Source organism: Mus caroli, chromosome 18 (assembly GCF_900094665.2).
Source record: "Mus caroli chromosome 18, CAROLI_EIJ_v1.1, whole genome shotgun sequence".
Classification (NCBI taxonomy): Eukaryota; Metazoa; Chordata; class Mammalia; order Rodentia; family Muridae; genus Mus; species Mus caroli.
The window spans coordinates 34,174,306-34,193,084 of record NC_034587.1 but is presented as its reverse complement, the minus strand read 5'-3'; the positions used below and the strand labels follow the sequence as shown (position 1 = coordinate 34,193,084).

At 40.4% G+C, this 18,779-nt stretch overlaps 2 pseudogenes across 1 annotated transcript; both read right to left on the bottom strand.

Moving 5' to 3' along the window:
- Positions 1 to 451: 451 nt before the first annotated feature.
- LOC110285150 lies at positions 452 to 16,377 on the bottom strand (annotated as a pseudogene). The gene is made up of 3 exons (XR_002377025.1): positions 16,347 to 16,377; positions 1,134 to 2,570; positions 452 to 769 (listed from the first exon to the last, which is right to left on the bottom strand). The product of XR_002377025.1 is annotated as a D-3-phosphoglycerate dehydrogenase pseudogene (transcript).
- Positions 16,026 to 16,141, bottom strand: LOC115029938 (annotated as a pseudogene).
- Positions 16,378 to 18,779: the final 2,402 nt, after the last annotated feature.

Genomic DNA, 18,779 nt, shown 5'->3' with positions numbered 1-18,779 from the left:
TTAACCAGTCTATTCATGCTAATAGACAAAGTCTCATTTTTCTTTTTAGAATCAATTCAGAAATCTTTCTATATAACTCTTTGCTTTTTACTCTGTTTTTGTGCTTAAAAATATCCATTCTAAGACATGATCTTCTCCCTGCATAAGAATTACTATGGGAGAATGAGTAAAAGGGAAAATAACTAAAATGCAATCCCGTTTTGGATACAAACAATCTACATGTGCATCCTTGTAATTTTTTTCTATCAGAGCCAATTCTTCTTCTGCCTCAACTGATAACTCTCTTGGACCTTATAACCTATAGGGTTGAAATAAATTTTGTAACTCTTGAGTAGTCAATCCAATTATAGGTCTTAGTCAATTAATCTCTCCCAACAACTTTTTTTGGAGTTAAGATTTTTTACTAGATATTAGTTCAGGCAGGTGCCCTGGTTCAGTGGATCACCTCTCCCTATAGGTCACAGTGAGCAGGTTTCTTCAGAAGAGCCTGTGGGTATGAGAGTGCTGAGCCCCAGGGTCGGAAGCAGAACTGGAAAGCCTCCAATACATGCTGCTTCCATGTTTCCAGGATGGGCAGCAGAGAGGAGAGGCCCATGACATGCCAGAGCTCTCAGTCAGACACCATGGAGGTTTGGTAGGACAGCAGCTGTACACCCGCCTCTGCCAGGAGGCCGATCAATAGTGGGCAGCATCACAGGGTTGGAGGGCTGAGCCCGGAATATGAGCAGGGGTTGGCCCCTGCATAGTGGCACCTCTGGTCTGAAGACAGCTCCGTTTATTGCCCGTGCTTTTGTTCCCCCTGGTAAGATCACACTCAGGGCAACCGGAATCTTCTGCAGCACAAGCTTTATTGCTTACCCCATCAAGAGCCAGTGGCGAAGAGAGCCAGAGAGAGAGAGATAGAGAGATCCCCTGAATGGCGAAAACCCGTCCCTTTTATGGAGGACTGTCCTCCGCCTCGGACGTGTCGCTCCCTGATTGGCTGCAGCCCATCGGCCGGAGTTGTCCTCACGGGGAAGGCAGAGCACATGGGGTGGGAAACTACCCCAGCGCATGTGCAGATGGTTTATTTACACAGGTGCCAGTGCCATCAGCGCCATCTTGTAATGGCCAATGTGAGGGCGGCTCCTTACATCCGTTGAGCATCTGCAGCATTGGTGTGGTGCCCTGGACCAAGCCCACATCTTGGTAGGGGGCACCTGCCAGGGCCACAGTCAGAAGGCATTCCCCGCTGTCCTGCTTCCCTGGAACCCCAGGGTTGTGGAAGGTGGTGACATTGAGGCCAGCCTCTTTCACTAGTAGCTTAGCGCTCACCAAGTTCACATCTGCCTGCTTAGATGCTTTTCTCAGAAGGCCGACAATGACTGCAGGGCTCAGGCAGGTCCCAGCATTCTTCAGAGATGTTCCTGGGGACACAGAAGGATGCCCTTGTGTAGTAACCACCTGGATGGTCCCTTTAGGGGAGCCAGCCCAGGTGTGCATCAGTGTGCCTAATGCTTCTGCCAGGCCAATCCAAGGCTTGGGGTGTGGAGAGAAGGCACTGTTGAGGGACTGGACGTTCACGACACCTGTCAGAGATTTCCCCTTCACCATGTCCACAAACTGGACTGCTATTTCCTCCCCACAGTGGCTCTGGGCTTCCTTGGTGCTGGCACCCAGGTGGGGACAACTGATGACATTCTTGTGGTCCACTAAGGCCCGGTCCTGTGGTGGCTCTTCTGTAAACACATCCAGTGCAGCCCCAGCACACTGACCAGACTGCAGGGCTCAGAGCAGAGCAACTTCATCCACAATGCCTCCTCGACCACAGTTCACCACTCGCATGCCTTTCTTGCACTGAGCAAAGGTGCTGTCATTCAGCAAGCCTGTGGTGGAGGGCAGGAGTCGGGTATGGACAGTTATGAAGAGAGGCCAGATCTCCTCCAGCGGCAGCTGCTGAACACCAAAGGAGGCCACCACTTCAGGAGAGATGATGGGATCATAGCCTACAGTCTTCATTCCAAAGGACTGCATTCGGATGGCCACCTCTCTTCCGATTCTACCGAGGCCAAGAATTCCCAGTGTCTTCCCGTTTAGTTCTGTCCCTATGAACTTCTTCCGGTCCCATTTGCCATCTTTCATCGAAGCTGTCGCTTGGGGTATCCGCCTGGCCGGGCACATGATCATCCCACAGGTGAGTTCCGCAGCACTGAGGCTGTTCCCGTTGGGGATGTTCATGACTAGGATGCCCTTCCTCGTGGCAGCCTCCAGATCCACATTGTCCACACCTGTGCCAGCCCTGCCCACCACCTGGAGCTTCTCTGCTGCATTGATGACATCAGCAGTGACCTTAGTAGCTGACCGGACAATGAGGCCTTCACAGTCCTGGAGTTCAGCTATCAGCTCCTCCTTGCTCAAGTTCTGCTTCTCCACCACCTGCAGCCCGCCATCTTGCAGGATCTTCCGGCAGCAGGGGTCCAGGCTGTCACTGATGAGTACTTTGGCAGATTTGTGAAGGCCGTTGCTAGAGTGGGGCCTTAGAATCAGTTGTTCTGGGTTCAGGAAACTGCAGGCAGGGCTGGCTCCGGTGACTGGGCCAACAATTTTTTAAATCATTAAGAGTTTGTAATTTGTCTCTCTAGATAATTAATAGAATAGCCACTGTGTGTTTTTTTTCAGGAGCTATTTGTAATACCCAGCCAGACAAGACTCTTCATCAAACATTTTTCCTAAGGTATCTGCATCTGAATCAGACAGTAAGATTCACATAATGGTAAATTATGGGTTAGAGAAACTGCTTACAAATGACTGTTTTATAAAATTTTGACATAAAATCAGATTATTAAACATTCTTTGTGGAAGAGCTTTTCAATGATAACTTTTTACTAGACAACTATTATTATAAGTCAATACTGAGAAATCAAACCTTTCCCTATCATGCTCATGCAAAGGTATTGTGAAAAGGCAGTTTTAAAGCAATCACTATAATAGGCCATGCCTTAGGTAACAAAGAAGGCAATGAAATTCCAGGCTGTAAAGAGCTCATTTGGCTGAATGATTTTACTGATTCTTCTCAGATCTGTTAACTTCCTCCATTTTCCAGATTTAGTTTTAATGTTAAATACAGGAGAACTCCAAGGGACTCATCTATATGTTGAGCATCCAGCTGCACTTGGACTAGCTTTTCTAGTTCCTATAACTTTTCCTTTGTCATAAGCCATTTTTCTAACCCAAATATGTTTGTTAGTTTGCCATTTTAGTGGTAGAGCAGGTAGTTTCCTTCTAGCAGTGGCTCCCTCATATACAGTTGAAGAGTCAGTCTCTCCTGTATCCTATTTATGGACAGCCTGGACAGTCTGTAACTGTCTTTGATAACATTTTTAAATTTCTTTATTAGAAACTTCTCTTTTACAGCATGTCTCTAAAGTTCGAGGAATGCTAACCTTTTATTATCACTGTTGAGATAGATTCCTTTGCCATAGATTTATGACTATATTAGTCACATGTGGCCCTAATTTTCATATTTAACCTTCTGGTCTTATGCATTTAAGCATTTTAGACTTTGTTTTACCAGAGACAATATCCGAATTTCTAAGAGTTGTGTAGATAACCTTTGAAGTGGCCAAGCCAGATTCCAGGAATCTTGTGATATTATCGTTACATCTTCTTGTGGATACACTAAGCCTTCAATCTCAACTCCATATAACTGTAGTTTTAACTTTTGTCTCTTATCATTTATAGTAGTTTGACAAAATATCTGGTTTGGGTACCTGTGGAATCTCTTGTTTTATCCAAAGGAGCTGCTCTATCTCTGTTAAATAGTTTGTTTAAGTTTTAAGCAGTTGTTTATCCTATCAGGCTTTGATTTTTCTAGTTGTTTTTCAGAACAGACTTTGCTTGGTTGACAGGAAAGGAACGGACCATGCTGTTTTTGGTTGGGCCTTGAGTGAGGCCCCTTAGTCAGCGCTCTGACATTAAGGAATTACTTCCAGTATCTTTCAATGACCTACGTTCATGAGCTCTATATCTGTCCTTTCCATATCTTCTACATTTCATGGAAAATGTTCTCACTGAATTGTTATTAGTAAAAAATATATTCTTAGGACCTGTTTGTCTATGGTCCTTTAGGGAATGAGCTGATCTTTCATGGTCACAGCAATGGGCATTTTGTGTTTTTATATCTTCTGTAATTTTTTTGTCCAACCACAACTGAATTTTAGAACATTAGATTCTAGATATGGGGTAGTTTTAATCCATTCATAAAGAAGTGTGGATCTGGCCCTTATAGTCTAACAACTCTTTTGCATTCAGCATCAACACATTCAAAAGCTAAAGATTTAATTAAAATGGTCTCTATACATTGGACCTGATATTGCTCTATTTAGAGCTATAGATAATCTTTGTAAAAAGCCAATGAAAGATTCATTTCAGCTTTGGATTATATTTGTAAAAGATTCAGATCATCCCTTTTGTTCAAACTTATCCCAAGTACCCAAGGCTATTGTATAACAATGTTCTAAGATGGCATCTTCAAAGGTAATCTCTAATCTTAATTTGGAATATGGACCTTCACCTAGTTACTTATCCTTAATAATGTCAATGCCTCTAGACCAATTTCGTTGCTTCAAAATTGAAACCCCATCTTTCTACCATGTTAGCCATTGTAATTGAAGACAAGGCTCTAACAGGGCTGCCAACAAATTTCTCCAGTCTTTTGGAACTATACCATTTTGTGCAGCCTAGTTATTATGTATGTTTTACATGTGGCAAATATAAGCCATAGGTTGTTACTTCTTCCTTAAATCTCTTTAAGCCTTGTGTCTTTGTGGGCCACAACTCAAATTTGTAATAACCTTGTGGATTTTTTTCATCTGGTCAATTTCCTTATCAAGGTGGGAAAAATAATTTTACTTTTTTAAGGGATGCAGACTGCCTTTTTGCAGTCTTGACACAAGGTAGTGTTGCAGGCTTTTAGATTGGGTTCATCAGTTTTGTTTTGTTTTTTTTTGTTTTGTTTGGTTTTGGTTTTGAGACAGGGTTTCTCTGTATCTCCCTGGCTGTCCTGGAACTCACTTTGTAGATCAGGCTGGCCTCGAACTCAGAAATCCACCTGCCTCTGCCTCCCATGTGCTGGGATTAAAGGCGGGCACCATCACACCCAGCTAGTAATTTCTTCATGATTCAGAGAATTGTCTATTTTGTTCCATTGTTTGTAACTTAACAAGAAATTTTGTAGTGTTTACATTATCTAAGTCTGCTTTCTTCTGATCTCTATTTAAAGGGATATATAAAATTGCAATTATTATTGAAAATACACTTATTTCTATGCTTATAAGTGAAATAAAGTTATACAGAATCAAGATGCCCTGTGTCATTATGGTTATTCTCTATTTTTAACACAGAAAATATTTTCTCATAAATAAATCGCACCTGCATATTCATATGCATATACCCATATTAGTTCCTATATATATTACACAAACATACACAAAAAAATGAAAAGAAAAAGAAGAAATTATGCATGGTGATAAATACCTGCAATATCAGTCTTAGCATGCAGAAGGAGAAGGATCAGAAACTGAAAGTCATTTGTGGATACATAGTGAATTTAAGGCCAGCCGTGGATATGTGAAGCCATGACTCAGGTTGGATAGAAGAAAAGAGAAGAAAGGTAAGGGGGACAATTCAATAACACACTGTCATATAATCCAGTAACTTTACTCCAGAATTTCCATCCAAAAGAAATAAAAAATAGTTACATAAAAAACTTTACCCAGATCCTCTGCTCCAGTACCCCCACCCCACCCACTCCCAGAGACAGCTTGACCATTAGGAGTTCTGACACCCCCTCGTCCATTAGGAGTTATGACACCCAGGCTCACATATGAGTCCCCCTGTACTGCCACAATACCTGGCCTAACTGAGAAATACCTGGCCTAACTGAGAACCACCCTGGGCCCATAAGACACAGAACCTCCCACCCTGCCAGTGACAGACCTTCATTCTGCTTCACATCTGTGCCCAGGAGGAGATCCTGTGGTCCAGTCCTCCCACACCCAGCCCATCCACACCCAGAGATAGCTTGAGCCCCCCCAGGAGCTCTGATACAGCCAGGCTCACAAATCAGATGCTCCAGACACATGCCCATACCCAGAGACAGCCTGATCCCAGGAGACCCAACATAACAAAGCTCAGAGGAGGGACAGGCTCCAGTCAGAGACAGCAAGGCCAGTTAACTCCAGAGATAACCAGATGGTGAGAGGCAAGTGCAAGAACAAAAGCAACAGAAACTAATGCCACTTGGCAACATCAGAATCCAGCTCTCCCATCACAGCAAGTCCACCATGACACACCTGAAGAACAAGACTCTGACCTAAAATTCCATCTCATAAAGATGATAGAGGAATTTAAGGAGGACATAAATAACTCTTTAAATACAGAGCAGAGGTTTATCAGGTAGAAGCCCTTAAAGAAGAAACACATAAATCCCTTAAACAAGTACAGGAAAACACAATCAAACAGGTGAAGGAATTGAATAAAACCATCCAGGATCTAAAAATGGAAATAGAATAAAGACATCACAAAGAGAGAGAACCTTAGAGATGGAAAATCTAGGAAAGGGAGTGGGAGTCACAGATGCAAGCACCACCAAAAGAATACAAGAGATAGAAGAGAGAATCTCAGGTGTAGAAGATACCATAGAAAACATAGACATAACAATAAAAAAATACAAAGTACAAAAAGGTCCTAACCCAAAACAATCAGGAAATTCAGGACATAATAAAAAGACCAATAAGAATATCTATCTCTATCTCTATCTCTATATCTAAGGATAATAGATATAGAAGAGAGTGAAGAGTCCCAACTTAAAGGGCCAGTAAACATCTTCAAAAAGATTATAGAAGAAAACTTCCCTATCCTAAAGCAAGAGATGCACATAAACATAGAAGAAGCCTAAAGAACACCAAGCAGATTGGGCCAGAAAATAAATTCCTCCCATCACATAATAATCAAAACATCAAATAAAAAGAACAAAGACAGAAAATTCAAAGCGATAAAGGAAAATGGTCAAGCTACATACGAAGGCAGACCAACCAGAATTGCATCAGACTTCTCAGCAGAGACTCTAAAATCAAGAAGATCTTGGGCATGTGTCATACAGATACTAAAAGAACAAAAATGCCACCCAAGACTATTATACCCAGCAAAAGTCTCAATTACCATACATGGAAAACCCATGCTATTCCATGACAAAACAAAATTTAAACAAAATCTTTCCAGTAAACCAGCCTTACAGAGGACAATAGAAGGAAAACTCCAACACAAACAGGGAAACAACGCCTAAGAAAATCTAAGAAATTAATCTTCTCACAACAAACCCAAAAGAAGAGAACCATACAAACATATTCCACCTCTAACAACAAAAATAACATGAAGCAACAAACATTGATCTTTAGTATGTCTCAACATCAATGGACTGAACTCCCAATAAAAGACATAAGCTAACATACTGGATGTGTAAATAGGACCCAGGATTTTGCTGCATACAAGAAACACACCTCAGTAACAAAGGCAGACCCTACCTCAGAGTAAAAGGCTAGAAAAAATATTTTCCAAGCAACTGGTCCCAAGAAACAAGCTGGAATAGCCGTTCTAATGTGCAATAAAATGGATTTCCAACCAAAAGTTTCCAAAAAATATGGGTAAGGTTATTTCATATTCATCAAAGGAAAAATCCACCAAGATGAATTCTCAATTCTGAACATCAATGAGTCCCATATTTATAAAAGAAATGTTACTAAAGCTCAAAGCATACATTGAACCTCAGACAATAATAGTGGGAGACTTTACCACTCCACTCTCACCAATGGAAACTAAACAGAGACACAAGGAAACTAATGGAAGTTATTAATCAAATGGGTTTAATAGATATATGCAGAATATTTTACCCTAAAAGAAAAGAATATACCTTCTTCTTAGTAATTCATGGTACCTTTTTAAAATTAACCGTACAATCAGTCACAAAACAAGCCTCAACAGACACAAAATTGAATTAATCCCATACATTCTATAAGATCACCAGGGACTAAGGGGGTGGGGGGTTCAATAAGAGCAAAAAACAAGAAGAAGAAAAAAAAAACAGAAATCCCACATACTCATTGAAGCTCAACAACTCTCTATGATAACATGGTCAGGGAAGAAAGAAAGAAGTTAAAGACTTTGGAGAATTTAATGAAAATGAAGGCACAGCATAGTCAAACTTATGGGGCACAATGAAAGCATTCCTAAGAGGAAAACACATAGCTCTGAGGGCCTTCATAAGGAAAATGGAAAGATCAAAAAATAACATCTTAAAAGCACATCTGAAAGCTCTAGAATAAGAAGCAAATACACCCAAGAGGAGAAGATAGCAGGAAATAATCAAACTCAGGGCTGAAATCAACCAAGTAGAAACAAAGGGAATGATACAAAGAACAAATCTGGAGGCTGGTTCTTTGAGAAAATCAACAAGACAGATAAACCCTTAGCCAAACTAACTAGAGGGCACAGAGACATTATCCAAATTACAAAATCAGAAAGGAAAAGGGAGAGATAACAACAGAAACTGAGGATATTCAAAAAATCAGCAGATCCTACTACAAAAGCCTATACTCAACAAAACAGGAAAATCTAGATGAAATACATGGTTTTTCTAGACAGATACCAGGTACCAAAGTTGAATAAGGACCAGATAAATGATCTAAACAGTCCCATAACACTAAGTAAATAGAAGCAGTTATTAAAGACTCCCAATCAAAAAAATAAAAATCTCAGGGTCAGATGGTTTTAGTGCAGAATTCTATCATACCTCCAAAGAAGAGCAAATACCAATACTTGTCAAACTATTCCACCAAATATAAACAGAAGGAATACTACCTAATTCATTCTATGAAGCCACAGTTATGGTGATACCTAAACCACACAAAGACTCAACAAAAAAAGAGAATGTCAGGCCAATTTCTCTTATGGATATTGATGCAAAAATACTCAATAAAATACTTCCAAACAGAATGCAAGAACACATCAAAATGATAATTCACCATGATCAAGTAGGCTTCATCCCAAGCAAGGAAGGATACAGGGATGGTTCAATATACAGAAATCCATCAACATAATCCACTATATAAACAAACTCAAAGGGAAAAAATACATGATCATTTCATTAGATGCTATGATGGTTTGTATATTCTTGGACCAGGAAGTGGCACCATTTGGAAGTGTGACCTGGTTGAAGTAGGTGTGTCACTGTGGGTGTGGGCTTAACACTCTCACCCTAGGTGCCTGGAAGTCAGTCTTCCACTAGCAGCCTTTGGATGAAGACACAGAACTCTCAGCTCTGCTTTTGCCATGCCTGCCTGGATACTGCCATGCTCTCACCTTGATGATAATGGACTGAACCTCTGAACCTGTAAGCCAGCCCCAATTAAATGTTGTTATTTTTTTTATAAGACTTGCCTTGGTCATGGTGTCTGTTCACAGCTGTAAAACCCTAACTAAGACAGAAGTTGGTACCAGGGACTGGGGTATTGCTGTGATAGGCCTGGCCATGCTTTTATTTGAAAGAATGTGGATTTTGGGACTTTGGATTTGAAAGCAGTGGGATGCTTTAAATGGGGTTTAATGGGTCATCCTAATAGGAATATAGAAGACTTTGTTGCTGGGAGTAATTTGAACTGTGTTGACTGGGCCCAAGAGATTTCAAAGGAGAAGACTTTCAGAATGTGGCATAAAGACTGTTTTTGTGATATTTTGGTGAAGAATGTGGCTACTTTTTGCCCTTTTCTGAAAAGTCTGCCTGAGGCTAAGGTGAAGAGACTCAGATTAATTGCATTGACAAAGGAAGTTTCAAAAAAGCCCAGCAGAGACTGTGTTCTCTGGTTAAGTCTTATGAAGAGAAGTTTGAACAAGCATAGCAAACTTAGAAAGGAAAAATATAAAATATATGGTTCAAGTATTAAAGGGGTACCAGGAAGTGAAATGGAGCAAAATCCTGCATTTTAAGATTAAGGGAGTAGGACCTTGGGACAAGATCCTACCCAGTTAAATTTAGATCCAGGCATGGTGGCACACACCTTTAATCCAAGGAGACAGGCATGCTGATCTCTATGTTTAAGGTCAATCTACAAAGCAAGATCCAGGATAGCCAAGCTTAGGCAGTGAAGAGTTTGAAAACAGAAAGCCAGTGAGTATAATAGTACAAGTAGGTCATGTTCTAATTCCTGCAAGCAGCAGAACTCGGCAGCTTCAGCCATGTGGCTCTGGCTCTAGAGTTAAGAATGGAAGGAAGTATTGGGACAATTGATGCTGGTTAGCTGGAGCTAAGAAATTAGCAGTGATTATGAAGAGACCAGCATCCTGAGTCAAGTAACCCAGACCCAAGAGTAAACATATAAGTGTATATTAGCCATAAAATACAGGATATACATATTACATTCCATATACCCAAAGAAATTAACAAGGAGAAAGACCCAAACAAGGATGCTTGAATTTCACTTAGAAGGAGGAATAAAATGGTGGTAGGAGGCCAATGGAGGAAGGGAACTAGGTGGGAGAAGGGAAGAGGAAGAATGGGGGGAGGAGTTAAGGAACAGGTATAGGGAGAAACAGGAAATATGGCCAGATAATCATGAGAATCAATGGAAATCTGTAGCTGACAGGGTGGGGGTGGGGAGAGTCAAGGGATGAGCCAGAGAACAGAGATAAAGGAGGCTCCCAAGAATCAATGGGGGTAACTTAAGCTGAGACTCACAGCAGTGGGGATGTGGAACATGAAGACACCACCTCCTGTAGTCAAGCAGAAACCTCAGTGGAGCAATAAGGACACCAACAACAGAACCTTCAACCCAAAAATGTATCCTATCTACAAGAAATACAGGTATGGGGTTACGGTGGGGGATGGAACAGAGACTGGGGGAATGGCCAAGCACAACTAAACAACCAGCACAACTAAAGACTTATCCATGGGCAAACACCATCCCTGACACTATTAATGATACCGTTATGCTAGGAGACAGGAGTCTAGCATGGCTGTCCTTTGAGAACCTCCACCCAGCATCTGACTCATATGAATGCAAAGACCCACATCCAAACAGTGGATGGAACTTGAGAATTATTATGGAAGAGTTGGGGGAAGGACTGAGGGTCCCGAAGGTGATAGGAACTCCACGGGAAGACCAACAGAGACCTGGAAACTTGGGGGCTCTCAGAGACTGAACCGGCAACCAAAGAACATATTCCAGCTGTATGTAGGCCCCCTGCATGTATGTAGCAGATGTTCAGCTCTGTCTTCATGTGGGTCTGGAACAACTGGAGCAGGGGCTATCCCTAAAGCTGCAGCCTGTCTGTAGAATGCATTCTTCTAGCTGGGCTGCCTTGACTGGCTTTAGAGGGAGAGGATATACCTAGCCCTGCAGAGACTTAATGTGCCATTGTGGTAGTTTGAATATGCTTGGCCCAGGGAGTGACACTATTAGAAGGTATGGTCTTGTTGGAGTAGGTGTAGCCTTGTTGTAGGAAGTGTGTCACTGAGGGGAAGGGAAATGAGACCCTCCTCCTAACCACATGTAAGCCAGTCTTCTTCTGGTTCCCTTCAGAATACGATGTAGAACTTTCTCTCCTTCAGCACCATGACTGCCTGGACACGGCCATGCTTCCTGCCCTGATGATAATAAACTGAACATCTGAATCTGTAAGTCATCCCCAATTAAATATTGTCATTTATAAGATTTGAATTGGTCATGGTATCTCTTCACAGCAATGGAAACCCTAAGACAGCCAGGGTGGGGGAATACCCAGGTGGGGCCTCCATCCTTACAGAGAAGAGGAGGGGGATGACAAGGTGGGCAGTGATTGGGATGTAAAGTGAATAAGTAATTTTCTTTTAAATGGAAATAATTGAAGCCAGGAGGTGGTGGCACATGCCTTTAATCCTATCACTCCAGAGGCATGGGCAAAAAGATTTCTGTGAATTCAAGGCCTTCCTGGCCTATAGAGGGAATTCCAGAACAGCCAGGGCTGCTACACAGAGGAACTGTCTTGAAAAACAAAACAAAACAAAACCCTGTGTCTTGGGTATTCTGAGCTTCTGGGCTAATATCCACTTAACCGTGAGTGCATATCATGTGTGTTCTTTTGTGATTGGGTTACCTCACTCAGGAGGATATCCTCCATCCATTTGCCTAAGAATTTCATAAATTCATTGTTTTTAATAACTGAGTAGTATTCCATTGTATAAATGTACCACATTTTCTGTATCCATTCTGGTTGTGGTGGTGCACACCAGTAGGATTTGCTGAAGGAGGCAGAGGCAGGAGAATCACGAGTTCGAGGTCAGTCTGGGCTCATTTACGTTTCAAATGATATCCCCTATCCTGCTTACTTCTCCACAGCCCCCATATCCTATTCCTCCCTCTCCCTTGTCTCTATTATAACCAGTATTGTTGCATAGTGAATTGTTTTCAACATAAATATTTTTAAAGATTTATTTATTTATTATATGTAAGTACACTGTAGCTGTCTGCAGAAGAAGGCACCAGATCTCATTACAGATGGTTGTGAGCCACCATGTGGTTGCTGGGAATTGAACTCAGGACCTTTGGAAGAGCAGTTAGTGCTCTTAACTGCTGAGCCATCTCTCTAGCCCCCAACATAAATATTTAAAAACTTTTAAAATAAAACAATTGTTTCATGTCATCTTCATAGTATTTACAAATATTATAAATGTATATATTATATATACATAATATATAATATATATAAACAATAAACAAAAAAGAAAAGAAGGTCAAAAGAAATTGTTTTAGGGCTAGAAAGGTGTCTCAGTCAATAAGCCAAGCAAGCAAGTGGACAAGTGACCATAAAGAAGCTAAGCATGGCAGTCTGAGATTAAATCTCAGTACAGAGAAGGTAGGGACAAAAAGCTCTCTAGAACTCACTAGCCTGCCAGTCTAACTGAACTGGTGATCACAGTACAATGAGAGACCCTGTCTTAAAAAAAAAAAAAAAAAAAAAAACCACCAAGGTAGAAAGTTGTATTAGGTAATTTTCTATTGTTGGGATAAAACACCATGACCAAAAGCAACTTATAGGAGGAAAGGTTTACTTGAACTTACTGTTCCATAGGGATAAGATTTCAGTATCATCATGATGAAGGAAGCATGGCATCAGGAAGGACTGGGACTGGAGAAGGATGCTGAGAGTTCATATTTAAAAAAAAAAAAACTTCATGTGTATTAATGTTTTGCCTGTATTTTTGTGTCTGGTGCTCCAAGATATCAGAAAGAGGCATAGGATCCCCTTGAATTGTAGTTTCAGGTGATTGTGAGATACCATGAGGATTCTGGTAATGAAACCAAGTCCTTTGTGAGAACAGAAAGTGCTCTTGACTGCTGAATGGTGGTATATGCATACAATGCATGCAATACTTGGTAGAATTAAACAGGACGATTGAATGAGTATGTAGTTCTAGGATGTAATGTGCTATGATGAGTGGCTGTTTGCTATCTTGCATTTGTATGGTCACTTTGCAGATGAAGGGTGAACACCATATTGTTTAATGGTCCATACTAGACAAAGAAAAGCTAAAAATTCCCATGATGGTAAAAAAAGAAATATTTCATATCAATTGGCTAAGCATACATCTTTAAACCATGGGGAGAAAAGAGAAGACAGTAAACCAAATCATGTACAAGGTAATAATTTTTCACTTCATTATAAGCATATATATGATAATACCATAAATTAATACCCGTGTCTTAATGGCATGGTAGTCATCTTAGTTTGTGTAAATTATTTTATAATGTTCTCACAACAATAAAATCATCTATTGATTCATCTCTTAAAACATAATATCATTGATCAACAGATAGATGCAGTAACAAACATAAAGAACAGAAATTGTGTTTGATACCACCATTGATAAAAAGGACACAAATTAGGGAAATCAATAGCAACAAATATTATTGTCATGCTTGCCATAATGGTGCACTTGAGAGGCAAAGGCAAGTGTGTATATGTGAGTTTGAGGCCAGTATTACCTCCAAACTGATTTCTAGACCAGTTAGGGGTACATGGTAAGATTCTGCCTCAAAAAAAAAAAAAAAAAAAGTAAATTTGGTCCATCAGATTCTTTCAAACACCCAATACCCTGCTAATATTATAAACCAAATTACAACTGGAAAAGGTTTTTTAGAAATAACTAATAAATATAAATGTAAGAACATTCAAGAACATACTATTATAAAAATCCACAAATGTCCCTGAAGAATATGAATGATTACAGTGGTGGGTTGAATGAGAATAACTCTATAGGCTCATATGTATAAATACTTGGTCCACAATTAGTGCCTAAATCAAAGTCTATGTAAACTACAGGAAGCATAGCTGGATGTGAGGGGTATCTAAGCCTTTTGAGGCTCAAATGATTCTAACATAAAATCCAGATGCCAAGCATATAACTGAAGGGCTTGGTATTTGCCCTTTGGGATTTTTATTATGTTGATTTGGTTCTATTTTCCATTCTATATCCCAATTCTTCCATTTTGGAATATTAACCCTTAACTTATGATATTGTATGCAATTTTTATTATTATTTTCATTGTTGTTGTTGTTCTTGTTTTGAGACAGGGTTTCTCTGAGTAGACTGGCTGTTCTAGATCTCACTCTGTAGAAAATGCTAGCTGTTAATTTTGAGATCCCCCTGCCTCTGTCTCCCAAGAGTTAGGATTAAAAGCATAGGTTATCATGCCCAGTCTGAAGCTTGAGTTTTCCTTTTAATGTTAAAATATTTATTTGAGCCTGGAGAGAGACATTAGACTTTTAAAGTATGGGGACAGTTAAAAAATACAAAGATTTTGGAAGTGAGATTAAATTGTTATTTGCATTATGGAACAAACCTTGAATCTATAGGGAAAAGGAGAAAAAGGTTTTAGCATAAGTATGATGTGTTTGTATGACATGTTAACAAAAATTAAACTTGTGATAATTAATATTGAGTGTCGACTTGATGTAATCTACAACCAACCATTTAAGAAACCTCTGAACATACCTGGAGGAATTGTCTAAATTATGTGAGTCTCTGGACAAGCCTGTGAGAGATCGTTTTAAGTTAATTTAAGTGGAAAAATCCATGAATTTGGGCACCAACCTACCATGGGATTAAGTAGCAAACTACACAAACTAGAGAAAGCTTGCTGAACATGAGCTTTCGCCTGACTCTATCTTATGGCTTTAGATATAATATGACCAATGATCTCAGTTTCATAACTTCCCTGCCTTGATAGACTGAACTCTGAACTGTGAGTCAAAATGAGCTGCATCTGTCTGCCAGGTAATTTGATTATAGCAAGTAGAAAAGTAACTACTAGAATATCAAATGTTCTTTACAGTGACCTCTGTGATTCCAAACTGTATCTGCAAAACCATGTACCTTAGAGAGATATGTGTGAGCTTAAGGTAGCATAAAAAAATTCTGTTTCCCAGTTTGTCTTGAAAATTGATATTATGATATTCTGCAAATATGCCTAATAATGAATGCAGGATAGGCATTATAGTACACACCTTTAATCCCTGTACTTGGGGGCCAAAGGCAGGTGAATTTCTGTGTATTTGAAACCAGCATAGTCTAACTATCAGCCAAGGCTACATAGTGAGATACTATCTCAAAAAAAATTTTTATCACTAGTTTAATAATCACATGGAACAGGTTATATAATCATAGGATTTTTATCAATATGAATTCTCTTTTGTATGTTAAGATTTTTTTCTTTATTAGACAAAACAATTTCTTGCACAGTGTTTATATCACAGATTTCTAATGCTGAGGAACAGGTACATGTTGGTCATTGTCCTTCCTATGGGCTTTATATACATTTTTGCTAGAATCAATTATTTAATTAAATACTTCATATTCATGTTTTCGCTCATGTATGAATTCTCTTTTTTTGGGGGGGGGTGTAAACCAATGTACTTTATTTAACACTACAGAGAGATAATAAAAATCGAGATTGCAAAATATGGAACGCTTCACGAATTTCACGAATTTGCGTGTCATCCTTGCGCAGGGGCCATGCTAACCTTCTCTGTATCGTTCCAATTTTAGTATATGTGCTGCCAAAGCAAGCACGAACCCAGTGTCCAGCCGTGGACTATTTAAGGACTCAGAACTCCTGATTCTTTAAGTTAGGGTGATTCTGGTGCTCAAGATTTTCTAACTCCTCCGTCACCCTAAGACGAAGGAGAAGTTTTTCAGCAGAACTGTGTGGCTAGGCTCTTGAAACTCCCCTGCTGCTGAGGGAATTGCTCTGGCAGCGTGGGTCCGTGTGGTTTACCACGGGGTATGCAAATTAGAGCCCGGTGCATGTCGGGTAATAGCCTTCCTCTGGAGGCCTAGGGAAGGTAGTGAGTTCGGGACTCTCTCCCCGCCGGCATGCCGGGACTGAGGGCGGTGAAGCCTCTCTACTTCTGTGAGCGGGCAGCCTCCGTACCGCACAGCTCTAGAGTAGGTGGGTTTTTTTTTTGATTTTTAATATTTTTATTACATATTTTCCTCAATTACATTTCCAATGCTATCCCAAAAGTCCCCCATAGCGCCCCCCACTTCCCTACCCACCCATTCCCATTCTTTTGGCCCTGGCATTCCCCTATATTGGGGCATGTAAAGTTTGCAAGTCCAATGGGCCTCTCTTTCCATTGATGGCCGACTAGGCCATCTTTCGATACATATGCAGCTAGAGACAAGAGCTCCGGGGTTCTGGTTAGTACATCATGTTGTTCCAACAATAGGGTTGCAGATCCCTTTAGCTCCTTGGGTACTTTCTCTAGCTTCTCCATTGGGAGCCCTGTGATACATCCAATAGCTGACTGTGAACATCCACTCCTGTGTTTGCTAGGCCCCGGCATCGTCTCACAAGAGACAGCTATATTTGGGTCCTTTCAGCAAAATCTTGCTAGTGTATGCAATGGTGTCAGCGTTTAGAAGCTGATTATGGGATGGATCCCTGGATACGGCAGTCTCTAAATGGTCCATCCTTTCATCACAGCTACGAACTTTGTCTCTGTAACTCCTTCCCTGGGTGTTTTGTTCCCAATTCTAAGAAGGTGCACAGTGTCCACACTTTGGTCTTCATTCTTCTTGAGTTTCATGCGTTTAGCAAATTGTATCTTATATCTTGGGTATCCTAAGTTTTGGGCTAATATCCACTTATCAGTGAATACATATTGTGTGAGTTCTTTTGTGATTGTGTTACTTCACTCAAGATGATGCCCTCCAGGTCCATCCATTTGGCTAGGAATTTCATAAATTCATTCTTTTTAATAGCTGAGTAGTACTCCATTGTGTAAATGTACCATAATTTCTGTATCCATTCCTCTGTTGAGGGACATCTGGGTTCTTTCCAGCTTCTGGCTATTATAAATAGGGCTGCTATGAACATAGTGGAGCATGTGTCCTTTTTACCGGTTGGGACATCTTCTGGATATATGCCCAGGAGAGGTATTGCTGGATCCTCCGGTAGTACTATGTCCAATTTTCTGAGGAACCGCCAGACTGATTTCCAGAGTGGTTGTACAAGCTTGCAATCCCACCAACAATGGAGGAGTGTTCCTCTTTCTCCACATCCTCGCCAGCATCTGCTGTCACCTGAATTTTTGATCTTAGCCATTCTGACTGGTGTGAGGTGGAATCTCAGGGTTGTTTTGATTTGCATTTCCCTGATGATTAAGGATGTTGAACATTTTTTCAGGTGTTTCTCTGCCATTCGGTATTCCTCAGGTGAGAATTCTTTGTTCAGTTCTGAGCCCCATTTTTTAATGGGGTTATTTGACTTTCTGGAGTCCACCTTCTTGAGTTCTTTATATATATTGATGAATTCTCTTAAATTGAGCAAATTGATAGCCAATTATTATCACTTTCTTTGGATAAATTTAAAATGTCTTTAATGAATTACATATAGAGGTTTTTGAACTCCATTGTGAGTAATTGTTTTGGGATGTTATGCAAATTTTAGGAGCTGAACTTTAGCTGACGTAGGTTTTATGTATAGTGTCATGGTATACATCTCCTTGTCTCTTATTCTTAACTTCATGTCCATTATAAAGTGAATACCTGTTGCGGCCTGCCCGCAGTCCACAACACGAACGGTTCAACTGAGAATGGCAGTTCAAGCTGAAAAGAGAGGAATCTAGACGGGGCGGAAGAAAGAATGGAGCTAAGACAACATTCTGATCAAAGCTCAATTTTACTATTTTCAGACACTCAGTTATAAAGGAAAGGGGAGGGAACCCAATATCCCGCCAAGTAACTCAGGGTCCAGTAGCAGGACGAACACGTGTGTGCCTCCAGGCAGCAAAGGCAGGTTCCAGCAGGACGAATGAGCAGGTAGCTCCACCCTTGAGCAAGCAGGTTCCAGGCTGGGGGAAGGGAGGCCACAAATACCAATGTTTTTACAGATATCACACACACCATGATAGGCCCAATGACGATGGAATTAACTCTCTAAATCCATGAACCCCGATAAATTTATCTTCTTTATTATTTCTATGTGAGGTATTTGATCATTTATGAGGTTATTTAGGTAATGAATCCCTCTACTGTTTCTATGACCATAGGATTTTATCAGTAATACAGTGTATGGAAGGAATGGTCTGTAGTAGTAGATAACAAGCAATGCACTTAACATCAGAGAACTCATACTGATGAAAAAAACCACAATGACAGAATGAAACAATTTGAAAACTTGTTTATATTTAACCAGTCTTTACCA